At 38.1% G+C, this 22,624-nt stretch overlaps 1 protein-coding gene across 2 annotated transcripts in view; it reads right to left on the bottom strand.

The window, feature by feature from the left end:
• The window catches only part of tln2b (talin 2b), a 113,160-nt gene that overhangs the window by 71,333 nt on the left and 19,203 nt on the right, over nt 1-22,624 (bottom strand). The window contains exon 2 of one of the 2 annotated variants that reach the window (XM_060886306.1): nt 10,077-10,125. The exons of the other annotated variant lie outside the window; for it this stretch is intronic. The gene's annotated coding sequence lies outside the window, so the exon portion shown is untranslated. The remainder of the gene's footprint in view (nt 1-10,076; nt 10,126-22,624) is intronic. 2 annotated transcript variants of the gene reach the window in all.

Genomic DNA, 22,624 nt, shown 5'->3' with positions numbered 1-22,624 from the left:
GTGTTAAGTAGTGTAGTGTAGCTGCCACAACAAAGTCAACTAAAATATCTCTCATTACCTTTAATGAACTGAATGGTGTCGGGGAAGCTTTTGTTGGTGCATTTTCATTTTCAAAACATAGTGTTATATTACACATCAACTCGGCAATTACGAGAAAGAAAAGACATCTGCAACAAAACAAAGAAAAAGCAGAATTTTCTTATAAGCCCACTAACAATGGCCTAATATTCTAATAAACATGTTTGATTGACAGCCAGTCAATCACAGCAGTGGGGAAGAATAAATTAGACCTTTCATCTTTCACGGTTTCATCTTCATGTATGGGACACGGTGTGTAATTGTGAATCATTCATCCCATTCATGTCATTAAACTAGGTGGTAAATATTTTTGTATATTTTCATCCTGAAAAAAAAATGGCTTTAAGAAATCAAGAAAAGCTTTAGGCCACTGTGGGAAACTACAAAGTAGCTTAGTTTAGTTACATCATCAGTGTAGAACGTTAAATGTCTTCTGTATACACATAGTAAAAGTTGCAGAAATTCAACAGTTCTACACCAATTATGGCTCAGTGTTACAGCCGCCACTGAGAATCTTAACCTTACTCCTAAGTGTGTGCGCTTCAGCTCAGCCTCCTCCTGCTTAAAGGCCAGACGTTAGTAAATTGTGCACACAGTGGAAAGGTTCACTGGTCAGCAGCAGCTCGAAGTTTAGAAGCTGCATGACATCTGGGCCAAAAACCAGGCTGAAAAAACAAACAAAATTAACATCTTTAGAAAAAGAAACAGTCCTCAGATAAACTAATGCTCCATCAGAACATCTCAATATCTTTCCCCCAAGAGCAGACTACTGTATACTGAACATGCCAAATACAACAAATAAGTAAAACTGACCAAAGAACTGACCTTCACTTTATAGTCCAGACAACGTCTTGGTTATCTGTTGCAAGAAGGTAAAACTGGCTCTCAGGGAGAAAGAGATGACATACTGGTTGGTGACTTTAGCTGATTGTTTATTGGAGCTTGTGTATGGAGAAGAGAAAAGCTGGCACTTCTCATCCAAGTGTGTTAGTGTGTGGCATGAAAAGACATGATTGGCTAGCTTTGTGTGTCTCAGAAGAAGCACGTGGTAAACCTTGGTTAACACCCAAGAAGCTTTCGGGCTTCTTCCATTTTTGGAGGACATGAAGACATTGCGACATGTGCAGCTACATAACCAAAGTAAGCCACATCATTAAAAAGTCCAGACACGATGCTGCCCTAACCAGCACACCGGGGACCCCCAAGAACTGGGTCAAACAATGTTTCTCAAAAGATCCGGAATCTACCTGGAAACAGTGATATTATTAAATCATTATATCTGCCTAAAAGAGAGAAGAAAGGAGAGATATCTGCGATAATGTTTAGCCTTAGTGAAGTATGTGTATTGTTTGAGGCTGCTATAATGCTAGGCCTCACTGGCTGACAGAAATGATAAATCTTGCCCTTGTCTCAAGGAAAGAAACAAAAAGCCGCCCAAGCCCTTTATACGCTAAAAATACTCGACAAAATAGAACGTCCTCCAGAGCTATCAGAAACTGTGAAAGAAAAGGAGGTTGTAAAGAAGATCCGTCTCCCATTCTTCCCACAGAACTCCCTCTCAATTACTTTCACATTACACAAGTCAGACATTTTAACATGCACATTTTCACCTAAATTCAGTGGAACCTGGTTTATGGTCCTTGTTTCAAAGTAGAACGGCAAGTTAATTAGACATAAGAAGGGAGGTTTCATTAAAGGTTTGTGACGGAGAGTGAGAGAGCATGATACATTGAAAATGCTCTTTTATTCCAAAAGGTATAAAGGCCTGAGGAGGGAGAACGAGGGAGGAAGGGGGAACGAAAGAAAGCTCAAGATCGCTCCACCCTGACAGCTGAACATTCAAAAAAAAATAAAAATAAAAAAAATAAACACACCCAGGAAGAGTCGGCATGGCAACCGGACAGGATGTCTGTCCTCAGCTTCACTGCTGTTCTGGGGTCATGATGGCACAAGTTGTGATAAAAGTTCTCTACAGTACAGTATATTCAGCCTTATACACAATAGCTATTTACTCCTGTGGGCCATGGCAGAATACTGAAGCTTCAAGTCAATGGCACATGCTTTGGGATCAAAGTGAGTTCAAGTAACACACACACACTTTAGTTCAGTAAACTAAAACGGAAAGGCACTGACATAGAAGTCAGCAAAATCTCTAAACTCTATAGTAGACAAAAGAGAGAATAATTAGTTTTTGATGTGCGGCAGAATACAAACATAGGACACTGCTTTCAAAGCCTGGCGGTACACAGCCTACTCCCTGCGCTGTCAGTGGGAGGCATCTCCCACTGGCTTTTGCCTTCCTGCCACATAATCTCAAAACACTCTCGGTGGAACATAATCAAATCAGAGAGAAACAGTGCCCTGTTGTCGGTAGTTGCCCCAGTGTAGTGCTCTCTACTCCTCTTTTTTTCCTCCCTCTCTCTTCTTAGCTGTTGAGGTGGTGGTGTGCTTATGTATGTGTGTGGAACCACACTAGATAACAGAGTGTGATTACAGTAACGTGCTGCCATCAGTGGCATAAACTAAAGAAAACGTGCCGACAGTAAGAAAGGCAGAGGTCATGTCAAGGACGAGTTAAAGAATCACACAAATACAGGACACTAGAGCCATCCAAATCAAGCACAAATGCAAAACACACATGTACATACTGTATATATATGCCAATAAAACACTATATATTTCCTACACAGGATGATACGAAAAGGTAATCTTCAGGTTTTCACTGTGGTTACATCCAGGAAACTAATCTAGATTCTTGATGTCACTGGATCATTTTTGTAGACTTCATTCTGCTCAGACAGCTAGATTTTCTATTTAATATCTCCTGGAACTTCATTGTATTTTAAAAAAGGTTCACATCCTTAACCCATCTTTGCTGGGAAAATAAGAAAATAAAACTTCTAAAAGTTTCAAACTTTATAAAACTATTTTTATAAAACTATTTTTTAGCTCCGTTTCCCAGAAAAAAAATTCAAGTAAAACTCATAATACTGTCATAGTATCTGTGTGAGATTAGGATAATCTGATACAAAGATGTCAGAACGCACAGTACATGGGATTGTGTAGCTACACACTGGTCAGAGTTGCCCATGCTGATCCCTGTCCACCAGTGAAAGCACCTACCAATGTGTACATGAGCATCAGAACTGGACCAGTGGGAAAATGGAGGTCTGGTCTGATGAACCACGTTTTTATTTACATCATATGGTTAGCTTGGTGCATATGCTTGGTATAACTGGGGACGAGATGGCACCAGGATGCACTATAGGAAGAAGACATGGTGGTGGAGGCAGTGTGATGCTCTGGGCAATGTTCTGCTGGGAAAAGTTGGGCTCTGGCATTGATGTGGATTTTACTTTGACACATTCCTCCTTCCCTGAACAGTGTTGCAGATCAAGTAAACCCCTTCATGGCAACAGTATCCTCTAATGGCAGTGTCCTCATTCAGCAGGATAATACACACTACCACACTGCAAATATATATAGTCAACACCTTGAACTCTTTGCCATGTTCCTCAAACCATTCCTGAAATATTTCTGTGCATACACACACACACACACACACACACACAGTCTGACCTGATTTCCAGCTTAGAGTATTGCCCATGTGTTGCACCACCACACCAAAATCAACCCTCCCATCTTTAAAAAGAGAATCAAATAACCAAAGAGGTATGCAAGAGAGAAATCCCTTTAGAGACCAGTGTCTTATTTTCAGAAAGGCTTGACAGCAGAGGAAGGAATTACTGCTGGACACCATCAGTCATTTCCAGTATACAGTTCCATCAATAAGTGTTCCAGTATTCAGATGTCCAGGAAGAAGGTGAACAGATGGCAAAGTGTGAGCTTTAAGTGATGAGCTTTTGATGCCTTTAAATGAATGTTCTTGCTCAATACGGTGTGTTCTGGTTACCAGTCAGGTGTAGAGTCGGGGCTGAATGGGGGAGGCAGCACTGTGGTATTGCAAGAGGGAAACTAGCTATAAAAAGATATTTAGTGTTAATTATGAGGGCACAGGGTATGATGATGTGTACTGTTTCTCACCCAATAAGTCTATGTTGCTATGATTTTGTCTATGCTTACACTTATGCACAATTAATGGCACCTTTCACAAAAAATAATAGAAATTTATATATTCAATATTTAAAGTGATTGTTCAAATGATGTACCAAGAGTGTTGTGGAGGGATATTTAGTATACATAGTATACACTGTACCATATCATTACTCCACTTGTCCAGGTCCGCCACATAAAATTCCAATATTAGCAATAGTTTGTTACGCTGAAACTGTTGCTACTCCAAATAATAATAATAAAATAATTTATTATATTGTGTCTAAAATGTCTGTTACATGATATGAATTGCTTATTAATATAAGTAATTAATATACGAGCAACATCACACACTTGCTTGTGCTAATATTTTTAGCTCTATATAGGGACCCTGTAGAGTTTCATTTAATATAACCTCATACAGGCAACAGGAAAGACTGTACACCTATCGATTCAGGCAACATTCCAGTCAGCCAATGACATGATCGCAGTACAAGGTGTAAAATAAAGGCAAAGCACTTCATTTAATGAAAAAAGCTGATCTCTTGGGATTTTCATGCACAACAAACTTGACATAATGGCTTCCACTCCTGTTAATATTTTCTCCCTAAAGAAAATTCCATAACACACTGCACACCCAGGAAGCATCAATGCTCACCATATTCTCTTACAGGAAATGAAATAATTTGTTGTATGAACTCTACAACTTCGTCTACAAATGCATGCAGCTTGCGGTCGTTGCTGTAGCTCTCGAATGATTGACTTTGTATATATGTTTTGATTGATTCGACATTTAAATGTTTGATGATTTTAAAAATATTACACTAGCTAGAAGTGTTGCAAGGATATGACATCAATACCAGACAGTTATTTTTCACAATGTACTTCAAACAACAAAAAAGGCAGAAAATGACCAGTCCTGTCTGTTGTTGATAAACACAAGTAGTGATGCGAGTACTTAGTCATGATGCCGGAAATTGAGTCATCAGTGTCCCAACGTATAGTGAGCCAAAGACCAGTGCCAGAATCTGCGTCCATGATGTACTGACTCACAACCGAAAGAGCTGATTGAGTCGCACCCATTGCCTGTTATTTCTTTCCTTCTAACTGTATCCATGTCATCAACAGCAGTGCTGGTCTTCTTCCTGCAGTGTCCAACATTGTACAGAGATCACAGTGTACACCTCCAGGCAGAACATTGATCCGTGTAGACTTCCTACTTCAATTTAAAACACAGATATTCAGTGTGGTTTCTTTAACCATCTGTGAACCATCTGGCTTTTTTGTGAATAAAAAATTCTTTGGTGATGTGTGCAACATCATATTTATACCCAAGGGAATCGGGACATACTGTAGTTAAAGGCAACAACAACATGAACAACAACAACAACAACAAAAACGTTCCTGGGGGCTTATAGCTCATGAACAATAAGTATTTCAAGAAATGACACTTATTTAAAATATTCCTTAGGGGTGTAAATACTACTTTAAAAAGTAGATTGCCTTTTTTGGTTGGGACAAATTGGAATTGTGTAATGTTTATTTTATACATTAATCTTATCTAAGCTAATCTATGTCTAGCTCATTTTAAACCCTGTCTTTTCCACACTAAAGCCTCTCTCTCCCTCTTACTGCAGTCCATTACTATCAGAGTGAAGAGAAATAAGAGGCAGTGAGCCTCAACTCCTTTCACAGAGAATAGTTCTCCAGTTCTCCTGTGGAGAAACCCATAGAGAGAGGAGGAGACAAGACTGAGTGGAATGAGTCTGATCTGTCCTGACCCAGTGTAAAAAATTGAAAGAGCCACAAGGGAAAGCTGTCTGACACCTTCCCGTTGCTGCCTCGGCGGACGGGCTTGAGAAGAAATTCAGGAAATAAGGGACTGAGAATTAGAGAGTTACCACCATTACAATAGGACTGCTCACTGAGAAAAATATCAGGAAAAAAGGGACTGAGAATTAGAGAGTTACCACCATTACAATAGGACTGTTCACAGTGTCTCTCAGGTTCTAGCAGCTGTAATTCACAGAATGGGAATTTACAAGCTAGTGGTCTAATACAGAAAAGAATATTTTACCACTACAGAAAAGAAATTATAAACTATTGTGACATTTTGACTGTATAGTCAAAAATCAGTTTTAATGCACCATGGTTCTTTTAAACATCACGATATTATTGTAGTCCCAGGCTCGGCTTCCTTGATTTAATAAACATAGTTGATTTTAGATAAAGCACACACAAAATAATATCTTCATACAGGACAAAATTCCACAATTTTATTTTTAAACCACCTTACAGTTGTCAGCCAGGGCAGAAATAATAAATCCTTTCTAAAGCATATGTAGCCTAAATGTATTTACACATGCATCATATCAGATGTACAGGAAGAAGCTCAGCTATAAGACTCCAAAGTCCATTTCCACCTAAAAAAACACCAACGCGAAGCAGCTAAATAAACAGACAGAAAAAAAAAACCTGACAAGCAAGCAGCCACTACAAGTTTAACACAATCAGATTCTATCAGATTCTGCAGATTCCCAACGGTATAAGGATGAGCACTCTGTGACCAAAACTCACCAAGATAATGGTAACATTTAAATAATATAAACTGGTTAAATATATATATATATATATATATATATATATATATATATATATATATATATATATATATATATATATATATATATATATATATATATATATATATATACACACACATACATACACACACACACACACACATATATATATATTATACACATATATATATATATATATATATATATATATATATATATATATATTATACATATATATATATATATATATATATATATATATATATATATATATATATATATATATACACACACACACACACACACACACACACATATATATAATATATACACGCACACACACACACACACACATATACACACATACACACTCCAAGTACCAGAATAATACAAATACACTATGTAGTTTTTGAGAGAAACTCATTTTAAACTGAGCATGTCGTTTTCAAGCAAGAGGCTCAAAATAGGTCTAGAGCTGAACCGGTTAAAGAACTCACAACCTCGAGAACCAGCTTGAGGAAATGATATTTTTTTGTCCGCAGATTCACACCATTTCTGTTAGTTGCTCTGGATAAGGACATTTCTGTATTCCAAGGCCAATTGTTTTTTATCCTTTATATTTAAGTTAACACAATGTTTGGATGTGTGGTGATTCTCAGCCTATGAGACAGCTCTCCAATTCTTCTTTGATATATGATGTAACAATAAAATTAAATGGTGCAATAAAATTATATGTTGTTCATAGTTTGTACAAATAACCGCTATAAATATTTTAGCGGTTCTGATAACTAATTATAGTATATTGCATACTACAGTGAGTCATAATACTACCTGCATACAGGAAATTAACAAAAAAAAAAATCTACATGAATACCATTTCTTCATAAACACAAACAGGTTTTCTCTCAGTTTGGCTCTAATTTTGGCAACAGTGTTGTGTGTGATGTGTTTGTCATGTTTCCTGTTAACGTCCATCGCAACCGTATGAATGCTTTTTGATTCAGTAATGAGAAGGATTTTATTTCATTCTTCTTTTGTCTAAAGCATTGTGAAAGTTAGCATTCTGTATTTTTATTCAGATAAGCAAAGTATGAAAAACTCTCAAAGGTTTTCCTTTAGTCATTTTGCTAGAAAGTATATCTCCCTGCGTATGAACACTTTTAGGTAAACACCTTGTTTTATATTACATGTTTAATTTGGAACTGCTGTGGAAGAAATCTAGAACTGTTTGATAAGCTTTTAGAAGACTTGTCTTCTCAAATCAGTGAGATGTTCCCAGATTAAATTAAGACTAGACTTTAAAATAGTCTTAGCTAGTGATGGCCAAGTCAATCAAATAACACTAGCTAGCAAGTTACACACTGTATGTTTCCTGTCAGGATGCAGTACGTTAACCCTGTTAACTATATTTAGCAAATAACATTTGGGAGTCCGCTAAAGCAGATTTCACACTCAAAGCCGTAAGAATTTGTTTTAGAAGACGGGCAGTTAAGTGTTTATTTTCTGTTCACTAGGAGTTTTAGATTTTCAAATGTTGCTCTTGTTATGTGAGCAGAATTACGCCACTGTCTTCGCCAAGATATCTAATGTTGTCTAGCTGGCAGCTGGAACAGAAGACGTTCTGGATGGATTGCAGGGAGTGATGTCCACAATAGTAAATATTTGCCTTGATTATTGGGTATAATGCCTAAATAAATATTGACATATGCTATGTTCTGTCATTACATTAATGTATAAAGGGTCAGAGCTGGGGATTGATGAAGGTTAAAGTTAGCTAACGTCTGGTTCAGCTGGTCTCCTTTCATCCTGCTACAGTACACAACCATGCCTGTGTGTCTCCTCTCAATGACACAACCCATTATTCTTACCTACCAATTACTCACACACAGCACACACTTGGCCAGCAAACAAAGTGAAACTCCCCCCCCGTGGAGAGACAGCCGAGGTAACCAAACAAACCTCAAGCTAGTCAGTCAGCCAGCTTGTAGATAAAGCACTCATGCACTACTTCTTTCCCATGTACTCAATTAAGTCCTGCACCCATCGTACTGGATGTTTCCTCTACACATGATTAATGACCGGTCAACATCTCGACCTTGGGATGAATATAAAAGGCAAACGATGGGAGTCAAAGGCAAACAGATTATTTCCTATATATCATGGATTGGACCCCATGAGACTAGGAATATCTGACCACTGTGAACCTGTAGGGACATTTACTGGGTATACATGCAGGAAAACGCATGCTTGCTTATCCATCCATCCATCTATCTATCTATCTTTTTTTTTTAAATGGCCATTAAAAATTAAAACAAACTTAAATTGGTTATACAACCATTTAAATTGGCAGGAAAAAGCAAAAACAGCTCCTCTGCCAACGCATTATTCATTTCAGAGTTTTCCTGAAGGATGCTTTCGGATTGCATGCATTCACTGGTCTTCTGGAAAAGTGCACAGAAATTCCTGGCTGTTAATCGAACAGATGCTTCCTGATTTATTGTGTCCTTGAGAAGATGCTCTACAAACACCGAAACATGGCCACTAAATGCTGGAACTCAGTGCTGTGTTCGTTTATTCTTGCCCGTCATGCTCTAATGACGAACGATCACTTTGAATGTGTGAATCCCACATGCTAATAGGAAGAGAACTATCCAACAGCAGCATGCTTCATAAACTCCCGTACTAATAAACCACTAGAGTGCATTTACACTCACTCCATCACAGCTGAGGCTGGCAGAGTCCGGCATATCCGCACAGCCAACCATGCATTTCCTGTGCTGTGTACCCCAGAGAGCACAGCAAAGGGTTCTTTGAACTTGTCCTTTACAGCAATTGAGGTAGCGAGAGAGAGTGAGAGAGAGACGGTGGATTAGAACCCTTGCACTTAAAGGAAGGGAAGGATGCTGCCATACTTTGTTAGCAACTGGCAGCCACTATGTTATGTGCCACGTACTCTGGTCGCCATAGCAACTGCAGCCAAAGCCTTTTTCCTGGGGGCCGGGTGGCTTTTGGTCAGTTCTAGTCATAGAGCATAAGGCCCCTTTCTGAGCAGCACAGGACTATTGAGAGTGCTGAGCCCCTGCTAGGAGCGACAAAAGGGCCCCGAATTTCATTACCAGTTCTCAGAAAAAGAGTCAGTGCTCATTCACTGAGACGTTTAACACTGATCCCCAGAAATACTGCGCACCCTTTGACTGAGAACACCTGTTCCTGCAGCCAAGAAAACCAAACAGCCAACTACTTAACAAACAACCATCAACAAAAAAAAAAATCCCAAATCCAACAGCGCTTTTTTTTTTTTTTTTTGCCATCTCATCAAATACTGCACACTATGCACTTTCCTCCAAAATAAATGGGTCTTACCTTATTGTTTGCACATACAATGGCAAAGCACCTCAGCAGCTCTCCACAGCTGAAAAAGAAAAGAGAAAGTCAGTTAGAGACAAGAATCAGCAGGACTCTTGCTGAATCACTGTTTTGGCCCAGAACACTTTCTGCTAATAGAACTTGACAGCTTCAGCCTAAAACTATACAACACTAATAATTAAACTAATTTATTTTGTTGGTACTACAACTACACATTTCCTCATTTAATTTCAGAGAAAACGGCCATTAAGACGTGTTTGTTATTTCAGTGCACGTGCCGGTGTGAAGCTCCGAGGGTATCGCGGGTCATCTGGAGCAGTAATTAGTGGAGGAAAGCATGGTGAAAGGTTAAGGGAGAAATTGGCATGAGGTTAGGGAGGAGAAAAGAGATATGGGAAGAGGTCCGGAAGAAGCTGGAGAGTAGGAGGAGAGGGGAAGCAAAAGGTTAGGAAAAGGACAGAAACATATCAGAGAGATGGGAAGCTTTATTTTCCCCCCCACAAAATGGAAGGGGTAGAAAGAACCCCAGGTAATAAGATATAGATTTGTAAACATTCCCTTTGTTTCTCTGAGGGGAAAATGTTTTCATGCTTTTTTTCTTAAGTAGACAATCCAGCAAAGGCTATTTTGTATTGACTCTCATCCAAACCAAGTATTGGCAGAGATTAAAAGGCTGAATAAAAGGGCATGTCAGAGAAACAGGACTTCCACAGGCCTTTTATTAATATACTGTTGTCATCCTAGCACAGGTTTAGTATTCCAGAAAATTTATATTCCGGACTTGTAGCCTACTTATTATGAAACCTCATCATGGACCACAGTCTTAAGATAAGCAAAAATAATTAGTTTCGAATTAACATACAAGATAAGAATACAGAGGCTACACATGACACATGGTACTTTTTAACCTTAGTAAATTGCTCCACTTACAATATACAAAGTAATAAACCCCTAAACCAGTGGCACGGAGATATTATTTAGAGAAACATGCAAACTATTCTTCTGCACCACAAATAAGCAGAAAACAAATTAATACTAATTTGGTTAGATTTTCAATTGGGGTTAAGAAGGGTCTACTGCACTGTGCCAAAACCCAAACCACCACAAAATGTTTATCCAATGTGTGACTATTACTTGAAGCATTACCTTTTAGTTTTAAATAAAAACCGACTTAACAGAGGTTTTTTTGACAATACATTTTTACATCACTGCCATTTACACCAAACCCATGTTACAGATATATTTAGTCAACAGTAATTAACAGACATCCTACATTTGTAAAGTGGATCTCATTTAAATAGTATTCTTTGAGGGAGATTTTGGGGAATGCTGGGAGTTGGGAAGTGTGGAAAAGGTGCAGAATGGTTTAGAAGTAATGATGATTGGTCGAGATGTTCATTAAAAGAGCTACCTTTATACTGTTTTTGTTTTTATTATATTACCTATCATTAACTCACAGGGAGTTATGCAATGTTGAGTCCTTCTATCTAATCATCTTTTTTGAAAACACTAGGGTCTCCTTTAATAGGCATGAGCACAAAACCATCTCACACACACACACAATAATAGGTGAGCTGCACCATGCTTCCTAATTTTTTTTTTTTGTCAATTCTTTCCAGGTCCATAATTATGATGTTTCTTTTCATGAGCAAACCGAAAAGCTAAACTGGCCATTAGTCAGCTTTTTCGTTCAAGGCTAATGCTACATTCTCAAAACACAGTGATTTTATTGCTGCAATTGGACAGTAGATGTACTATGAAGACCATTAGGTGTCCATACTATTGGTTGCCATAGTAATCAGGTTGATCAAAATAAGTTTTCTTGCCGATCAAATGAAACATTCTGGAGGGAAATTTGGCTTTTGTATATAAAAATTCACACGTGTATGAAAGCATAAAGTCATACGAGATGAAGGAAAAGCAGTGTGAATTTCTATGATGGTCGCTATTTATAACCATGTCACATGTCTGGACACGCCCACATCTAGCTGTTAACGGTTGCTGTCACCCACGTCAACGGAGTTGTCTGCAGTCACTTATTTGTTGTTTGTGTAATCTGTACGTTTGCTTGTTTTATGTATATTTGCTTTGACACCAAGCAAATGCCTAATTTTTTTTTTAAAATGCACCTTGTGTTTATTACATCCGTTTGTTGTATTTCACGTTGCACATCTCAAACACTGCTGATTTGCTCCAGTGGACACTAGATCTTGGAGGCTTTCTGTATTTGGTCAGTTTGAACCTACAGTCCTGGCTAAAAAGAATTCAGGCCCAGCTTTTACTCTTCACATGAGATGATGCCTGATCTTTTTTGCAAAGCTAGAGGAGAGGAGCCTGATACCCAATTGTTCCCCTAACCAGATTAATGTAATGAGCTTAGAGGCCCAATACTGAGCTCAAAACAGAGACTACTCGTACCATTGCATCCATTCAACTTTCACCATTTAACACAACACCAGAACAAGCTTTGTCCAAATGTAATCATTATATATGAGAAGAAATTCTGCTTTAACCATCCAAGCAGAGAGAGGTTTAGTTATTGAATGCATCGAATGCACACAACTAAAGCAAAGAGTACAGAGCAACAAATAAAAACTCAAAACTAATAGTTATGGCAAAACTGGACTGTAGATGTGGGACCGAACTGGTAACAGGACAGCAGTTTCACTGTGAAGGACATGAAGGAATGCCATGGTGAAGGGTGAGGATCGTTTACATAAACAGCCTGGGTGCATTTACAAGTTTTCGAGGCACAGCTGAAACCGAGATTGAAAGAGTAGATACACAGCAGACGTGCAGCACACAGCTCCACAAGATGCTTACAGTAAATTAGAGCAAAGGCTTATGGCTAGGGTATGAAATATTATACAAAAGAAATCTTGTGTAAATAAAGATTTACCAAAAAAAAAAAAAAAAAAAGGTGGACGTTGCCAGATTTTCAGCACAAGCTGTAAACTGTTACAGCTCCAAACCAAAACTACAATACTATTGAATTCACAAGCACAAGCTTCAAAGTGACAGACTAGCTAAGTGAGACTATTGATTTTTTTTCCCCTCAGAATCAGAGGGGATTTCGCTGAATGAAATTTTCATATAAATAGAGAATCGCACACACTTATGTTCTAAATTAAAGAAAAGATTTACAAATACACAACATAGTCTTGCATAATATCACATAGTATCCACACTGTCTAATATTGATTCAAACAAAGTTTCATATATTTGCCACACATTGCTAGAATCGGTCTTCTTATGCATGCGAGACTGAAGTGCACACGTATTGTCAATGTCCTCAACTTGTAATAAGTCCCAAAGTGCCGCAATCTTGGCAACGCTCCCAGGCTGTTATTTCCAGTCATACAAGATCAGATTTCTAATTTACTTTAATAGAAAGTGAGCTGTAAACCAATAACAGATCATACCAAGGTTCTATAAAATAACTGCTAATGTGTGACCAAAATATATAAATATAATAAATAATTTAGACAATATGCCTTCAAAAATAAATCTCTCTTAAAAAGGGCCAAAGACCTGACAGCACCTTTTTATGGTAGTTTCTATAGCAACCATTTTCATCATTCCAGAAAGCAGGCTGAGTCGCAAGTTACCTACTCTCTATATACATGCATAAAACATAACAAAACATAAAATATCATGGCATAAAATAAGCATTGCTGATCAAAATTTAGGCTTCATCGTGCAGCTTAGCAGATAGCTTTTATTGTTTATTTCCTTTAGAATTTTTTTAAGCTAACAATACTTTAGGTGATATATTAACCAGTATTACATAAACTATGCAATGAAATTCTGCCTCCTGCTTTGGTCATGGACAGAAAATAAAAGAATAATGTTTCGGGAATTTGCTTTCAAAATGCCTGTGTGTCTATGTTAAAATCATTTTTCTTGTTTCTGCCATTCATTTTACAAACACAGATAATAGTCTTTAACTTAAAGTCTTGGGGTCTTTTTACCTTGCAATACCACTACTAAGTAACATAAAACTGGTTCAACATTAGTATTATAGAACCTTCTTATATGACCTCTCAAATCATTTAAATTTGTGTGTCATTTTTGTGTAGATATCTGAAAAACAATTCTTTAGCAAAAACAATTCTGTACCCATTAAGACGGAACTTTTCCATAAACACTGAGGTAAAAAAATTAATAAAATACATTTATCAGGAAAAAAAGCATTGCAATGGTGCATTTTTACCTTTCACCATCCAGTTGCTACAGTAAAGGTGAGTCAGCTGCTGCAATTTTGAAACCCTTTAAAATACAGTCGTCTTCTTCAAGATGCAAATCTGAATAATGCTGATCATTGTTTTTGCATAGATGAATAAAATTATATTGCAGTCATTCCAGAAAACAAACTTGCCTATGACTGATTCTCTTCCCTATAGATGGTCTTCTGGAAATAAGTTCAGCTTATATTCCATGCCAGAAACAGCTCAACTAGTTCTCTGTACTGTCTCAAGATGTGAACAACTCTGAGATGAGAGAGGGTGCTGCTGACAGGCGGTGTTGCCCGAAACATTTGGGAGCACGCTTTTTAAAGCGCACTTCCAGAAATGTCTTTGCGCTGATCTTAACTCTTGCTGCCCTGCTTGCACTTTTATAAGTTCTGTGCACTTTGCAAGATAAATCAATAAAAGTTGATTCAATAATAATAATAAAAATTATATATATATATAATTATATAGGTGCAGCCTAGGGACTACTAGATGGCCATTAATTTTACAGTCTATCCAATCCAATGGGTTTGTGAGAGAGAGAGAGAGAGAGAGAGAGAGAGAGAGAGAGAGAGAGAGTCCACAGGAGGACATTTCTTCCTGCCTCATCAAAAACGGACAGTTAAGCTCATTTAATAACAAATTATGACACCATGCTTTATGGCTAATCTAAATCTTTAAATGATAAAAATGCTCAATTCTCAGGAAACAGCAGAATCAGGTCATGGGAAATTCTTACTGAGGAACAATGCACATCTTCAAACGTGATCCAATGTTAAGGGAGTCATTTCCCCCAACAAGTTTCCTTTTGGACATGATGCAGATCATAAAGGAATCATTGTACTCCAACACATTCCCCCAAACATCTCAATTCAAACTCAAGTGAATAAAAGCTGCACTTTTTCAGGGTCATGCTACTTTTCGAATAACAGCTTTTCGGTGACGTCAGGTCCAGAGAGAGCTGAAGGAATCTGTCTGTGCTGTGGAATACGTCCCTTGTTTGGATTTGATCTTGAAGGATGCCGGGTCTTAACCCTGTAGGAATGAAGGCACTATTCGGGGATGTGATAAATGAGAGGAATGAGCAGTGTCACTGAGGACATGCGTGAATGGCAAAAGAACATGGGATAGACAGAGGGATGACAAGGTTTATCATTCCGACTCCTACAACTCATATAATACCAAAGTCAAACACTGTGTATATGTAGAACTATAAGGTTCTACCAGGGTTAAGAATAACTGTTGAAGCTTATAATACTAAGGTCACAAAATCTCACTAATAAAAAAAATTAAACATTAATGTATTATTAGAATATTATAAGTCTCAAAGAGAATATTAGATACAGCCTTAATGTAGAAGCTGAATAGAATCCAGTTTGTGTGACCAGTAGATCACCAGCAGGGAGAACAGATCACTGCTGTAATCTGTGTTGAACAATAGTGAATACTACATGACCGTGTTCTGAATACTACATGACAGTGTTCCTATAGAATATGATCATTTATGCTTGTGTGTTAGATTCAACTTTACTCAAGTATTCAGCTGCTAATGAATGCTAGCTCAGACTGCACAAACTACTGGATCATGTTTAGCTAAGTCATATCACAGCCTATAGTCAACACAACATATTTATAGCACCATATATTCTTGGCCACTTAGCACAGCAAGCAGAGAACAGATTCCATATGCAGCTACATACCTCATGCAGTTATAAATTGCCCATAGTTCTAAATTCTAACAGAATTAACAAGCAAGTTCGTTCAAATTTGTATTAAACTGGTGAAGGAACACAGAAAGAGTAATTAACTGATGGATCGCCGCTGAATGCCTGACAGGAAAGTTTCAGAAAAGCTTCTTAAAAACAAATACTTGTAATAATTCTCATTGTTTGTGTGTAAAGAAAAGCCTTGTTGAAAAGAGAAGTCAGAGGAGAATGCCCAGACTCCCCTGTGCTGAAAGGAAACTACAATAACTCAAATAACCACAATGAACAGAAAAGCATATTAGAATATAAAACATACCCACAAAGCTAAATCCACCAGAATGTTTTGAGTTCTGAGGTGATTTTAAGCATTGCTGCTGCCACATGACTGGCTTATTGGATAACTGCATTAATAAGCATGGTTAAATATGGTCTATGAAAGTCTGGTTTCTTCCAATCATGAAAAGGGAGAAAAGTGCAAGTGAAGAATCCACTTCAACTTCACTAATTCAGGTAGCTTCCATATACCCAGGCACATACCTTTTATTTTTTACAGCTGTGTTTAAAAACCGGCTTCTAACACCACAATCTTCGAAGGTAAAAGGGCATGGTGAGGTTATAAAGTAAATAAACACTGCAACATAACGTAGCAAAAAAACATTTTTTTCCTTCTATTATTGCACTAAAAAACAGATTCTACCATTTTCTTTTATGGCTGCCAGACCACCATGGACATGGCTTTCCCAGTCCATCACAGATTTTCCACTGACTTTGGCACCAAGTAGACCTGATGCAAATGCAGATGCTATAATAATTCAATTTTATTTGTATAGTGCTTTTAACAATAGACATTGTCTCAAAGCAGGTTTATAGAACATAAGAAACATGATACAAAAAATAATATACAGATTAATATAAAACAAAAATTTATCCCCAACCCAGCAAGCCTGGGGTGATTGAGGCGACTGTGGCAAGGAAAAACTCCCTTGGATGAAAGAGGAAGAAACCTTGAAAGGAACCAGACAAAAAAGGGAACCTCATCCTCATTTGGGTGGCACTGGGAGGTTGTGATTATAAATATACATTTCGACAATTGTGTATTGATTGGAAGGCTGTTGTCCTCAAAGTTGACATGTAATTGGCATCTCCTCTTAGAATGTCTGAATACTTCATGAAGCAGAATTCAACTGGACCTGGTACATCTTTAATAATAACGAGTTTTGCTGCTTGTACAGCAGGGCAATAAATGTGGTCTGCCTGCTGTTTCCATTAATCTGATATCACTCAGGTGCCATAAATTTGCCTCCACACTGAAGGGAGGAGAGATGGCACTTTGCAGAATCTGCCAGCTGAACCAAGGGTTTAGAGTTTCACCATCAGTAGTTCACTGAAAACTCTTTGCTCTCTCAAAGCTCCAGTATCCTTTCGCTAAGCATGTCCACTATACCACTACCCTTAATTTGCCTCCACCGGAGTTGGAGTGGAACTTAAGACCTGAATTTCCTGAATCCTCTCTGCTATTCTGATTATTTAAGCTTTACAAAGCTTGTACCTGATGTTAATTATGTTTCCAAGGCCTTGTGAATGTAGCGAGGCCAGCATGGAAGGGGAAATGGAAGTAGTCCAAATGTATTTCATGAACCAAATCTGATAATAAAGGCATCTATGCTACCTTGAGTAGTCCCTTAGCTCCATAGCCTCATTTAATGCCCCTCTCTTTTGACAAAGGTAACCTAATTGTCTAGTCATGTGTATGCTACTCAGAACACACCATCTTACAAATGAGCTCTTTGGGCTAAAACTAAAAATAAAAAATAAAAACAACAACAACAAAAAAAAAAGTGACAACTCAAAACAACTTCCACACAGAAAACAAATACCGATTCTGCAATAATTAGCCAAGCGGCTGCTTGTCTTCAGCTACAGGATGAGCACATGCCATGCTTCTCCCATTCACCTTATTAAAGGACCAAGTAGGTCTTGTCTCATTATGGTAGGCATGTATGCACATGTATGTCTGGTCATTAACCTCTACAACACACACTCACAATTCAATAACTACTACTTAATAAACAGACCATATAATCAACACAGAGCCAAAGTTTATAATACAACCCATAAGCAATACCCGAGAAGAAGAAAAATGGTCTTTACTGAACTACTAATATCATAATCCATAGCAAAACTGTGCTATCACACACATCTTGAGTCACATCTTGTATAGCGTCACCATCTTGCTTCAGAAAGTTAATATAAAGTGCATGTTATACATGTATTTATAAAACAGCACCAGCAGTTAGGCCTGCAATCAAGACAATTCACCTCAGGAAAAAAAAAACACAACAGTAAGCAGGACTCAGAACTCCAGAGGAATGGGCGATAAAAAGAAAGCAGAACACAATCCCCCTCTTGGACGAACACAGATTGGGATTCTGCCACAGAGAGGGGGAAAAAAAAAAAGCTGTGGAAAACGCTCACATTTCCACAGGGCACCAACATTGTGAGCAAGTGAAAATTACTGTGTGCAAATGTACAAGTTATTTAAGAGAACCTGCAGATATGGGAAAACATGATATGCCCCATTAGCCACTGGTGCTAGCTACTGTTATTTGTCAGAACAATCGCTTCAGCTGGAGCCAGAATCACGTCAGACAGTGAAAACATATACTGTAGACCACCAAAAAACAACAACAAATAAATAAAAAAGGAAATTAAAAAAAAAAGTAAATCTGTAATTCACTTCATGTACAACAGACTTTCACAAAATGTGCATTATAAATTTCATCATATTATAAATGGCATATTCTGAGTGAGCCTAACTGCTAAAAAATGCTGAGTTAAGCAGCTAAATGTTAGCTAAATATAAATCATCATAAGACAAGATAAGACCTGGCAGGTTTAAGGATCTTTTACAACCATCTACTATATACCTAATGGAACTCTCCAACCTAAAACACATTAAATTTATTTAGAATTTTTGTGTTTCTTTAGTGATTCTGGTGCGAATTGGTGCTAGTTCTATTCTGTCATAGTGGTTGGTTGTCTCTAACATTATACAGGAACATTGCTAGTGGAGATACAAGGATGTTTATTAGGAGAAAAAAAACTAATGTACAATTTTCAATACCATATTAATGACGGCTGATGTTCACACAAACAAAAAAAAAATACATAAAATATAAACTGGACACAACTGAAGATCACATGTTAGTATGCAAGTATGCAAGTCGTTCAGGATAAAGTGTTCACCAATTTAACCAGGCAAATTATAAACTGTAAACTGTGATTTCTCTGCCAGAAATCAAGGTCTAGTCTGTGTCTGAATAATATCTGGCTCAGATTTTTAATTCTCAAATACAATGACCTTTAGCTCACCTGTCAGATAAGTCTCCTGCTACAATACATAATACTGTGAGAATAATGATGCGATGACCTAAAAAGTGTCATTTTAAAATTCTAGGAAGAATTTCTACCACCCTTAAATCAGCCTTTGGCATTTCATATAACTATTACTCACACAAGATGAAATGCACACAAGCAACCCAGCAGCAGGCTTAATGAATGTCACCACAAAGGATGATTTATTTATGCTTTGGCTGGATCACTGGGTCAGGCAGAAAAGCTACACAAGATAAATACGAAATGCAAAGAACATGCAAAAGATATTCAGACAGTTTCAAACGTTTGGACAGGTGCTTGTCTGTGTGTGTGTGTGTGTGTGTGTGTGTGTGTGTGTGTGTATACAGCTTGCTTGATGTTTCAGCAGCACCATCAAAATACCATCTTACCTCATATTAGAGAGGAAGCATCTAGAAAGAAAGCCAATACATTAACAGCTTTAACAGAATGAGTTCATCTTCATCAAAAAAAACAAAAAAAAAACTATAAGATTATCACATACATTTGTAATGCAGGACACACCCCTCACTCCCAGCAGACTTCGGTTCTGTAATCTCTTCTCCTACATATGACGAAGCCATGTAGCCTGCTTCCAAGAATGAAGAGAGCAATTCCCAAAGACAGGAAATAAAATCAATTCCCCCTCCTCCGTCCCTCCCCCCCTCCATGTCTGTAAATACTTCATTAGAACGAGTGCAGATGTAGCAGTGAATCTTATTTATGTACAGGCAGACACAAATCTGCTTAGTTTTATAAGCCAAGGCAAAAGTGCTTTAAGAAAAGACCAGCTGATTTTCTAGCATTGTTTATCTAAACCAAGTGGGTTACTACCATGTAAAATTCCACATTTGCTCTTGCTTCAACATGAAAGACAGGTCATCAAGAGGTTGTTATTTTCTTTGCTGTAGTCTGTAAGAGGGTGAGGATACAATCTGACTGGGGAATATCGGTCAATGGCTTTAAATAAAGAGGATCATACCTTATCCACATTGTAACAGAAAACAGATTTCAAGACAGCTATTTAATAAACAATGGGCCTTGTTTATCACACTGGATATGAAAGAATTCTGGGGGGCATTTACACAAGGAAAATGGTATTCATGAAAATCTAGTTTGTTTGGAAGATCGTTCGTTTCATATATGAATAAGACGACTAATGTGTACTGACTGACCTGAGTAAAGAGGACTTTAAGTAGCATATTTACTTTAATATTTTAAAAGACATTTGAATGAGGCCTAAAAAACACAATTACCAGTGATCGATCTATTGATTAGCAACAGTATCATTAATAGAAGGGATTGCGAATATAGTAGTTTTCGTGGTACAGTACATTATGACAGCATCCTTCAAGTACTTTGAAACATCAATCCACCAGTAAAACATTGACATTACATAACTGTGGTAGAAGTGTCAGTTGAACGCTATGGTATACTCAGCAATTCTAATTTTCGCTTCAGTTTTTGGCTGACAAATCTTTCATTAGTAGATGGAACCTTTTTCCACAGCACATCTGTGGAACAGCTGCTCCCAGCCCTCTTTAGGGGTCACTGGGTGAAGATGGAGCCTTCTGGAAAAATGCCATTTAATCCAGGCTGTGAAGATTCCCTGGAAAATTAAACCCTCGACCACACTGGTGAGGCACTTTTAGCTGTTCTGGAAAAAGACATTCAGAATGATTAGTGATGCCCTCCTGTAGGAGGTCAGATAGATGTGTGTGTGTGTGTGTGTGTGTGTGTGTAGGAGAGGCCTTTGTAATTCAATTAGTCCCAGTGCACAGCTCTCAAGTAAGGAGGCATGAAAGGACTCATATGTCCATCCACACATGGCCAAGCCTGCTATGCACTCTGCTGACTGCATACACTTCCACTAAACTTCCTCCGTGGCTGTGACATTCAGTTTGAGCAGCTTCCCACAGCTCTGGATAAGACATGCTAACAAAACACTGCCAAGAGTTTTTCAAAGAAAAGAGCCTGAAGTCCAGCACTGACCTAAGATCACAAAGAGCTACCGTCCATCATAACTCACATTTCTCTTACTGGCCCTTGCAAAAAGCATCTTGTTGCTCCAAGACGCCCCTCCCTAGGCTGTGCTGCGTTAATCTGCTACAGAGCTCCCTCTGAGTGGCCTCGTAATAATTTATCGCAGCTGAGGTTTCTCGCAACTAACACAGAAATCAAACAGTAGCCTGAATACTTTTCATATTTCCCTGGGTGAGGCTTGTTCTACCAGCAGATGGCTGATGTTCAAGTGAATAATACTGTCCAGAACAGGGATCTGTACGAGGAAGAGGAACATGACTGAACTGACAACAATCTTGTATGAAGTCAGTGATGTATCTGAATGACATCAACTGACCTGAATATATGATCAGAGGACACTTTGCTTTTTGCAATTTGGCCCAGCACATGCCAGTGTTTTGACCACAGCAAAATTAATGAAGCTCCAGGTAAAGGTTATATCAGCATCCTTCTGGACTCTCTAAACCATTTCCTACAAACCAACACCATAATTCTATAACAATTCATAAACAACCAGGTTGCCCCAGATAGCCAAATGTACAGAAGAAAAACTTGTGGACCTCAGAGATCCCAGCCAGGTGGATTCACATGAAGTTGGCAGTAGATGCATTCTTTTCAACAGGTTTATCAGATTCAAGACAGATGCCCATGCTTCCAGTTATCCCAGTACCTGGTACCCCGACTGCAGGTCAGCAAGGGCAACGACGGTGTCTGCTACAGAGTAAAAGGTCAGGGCAGAGCCTCTGGGGGGATTACAGCTCTGCACACTGAGCCTTCCTCTGGGGAAACTCAACCCTGCCATGTAGGGGTCAGTCACAGCTGGCCCGAAACTCCAACAGCAGATGGTTGAGGTGATTAGGAGTTAGCGCCGGATCATTTTAAACTTACGTACAGAATTTTCTTTCGGGTTCTAAAAGGCGAATAGACCACCGTAAACTGAAAAGACGGGAACGTGTCGCATCCCTTTTTTTTTTTTTTTTTTTACTGTGTGTGAGTTAAAGCAAATCTGATAGGCTGTGGTATATTTTTTACCCATACAGCTCTGAAAAGATCTGTCAGAATTAATTTAGGATTAATCAGAATATAAACTGTACATCAGACTTGATATTGTTTTGCCTTGTGCATAGATACTAGTTACAACAACATACAAAACCACCTGGCACTGTTTATTGAAGTTTCTCCTCACCATTGG

The sequence above is a fragment of the Tachysurus vachellii genome, chromosome 14, assembly GCF_030014155.1.
Source record: "Tachysurus vachellii isolate PV-2020 chromosome 14, HZAU_Pvac_v1, whole genome shotgun sequence".
Lineage (NCBI taxonomy): Eukaryota > Metazoa > Chordata > Actinopteri > Siluriformes > Bagridae > Tachysurus > Tachysurus vachellii.
The sequence above is the reverse complement of the archived record's forward strand: the minus strand, read 5'-3'. Positions and strand labels throughout refer to the sequence as shown.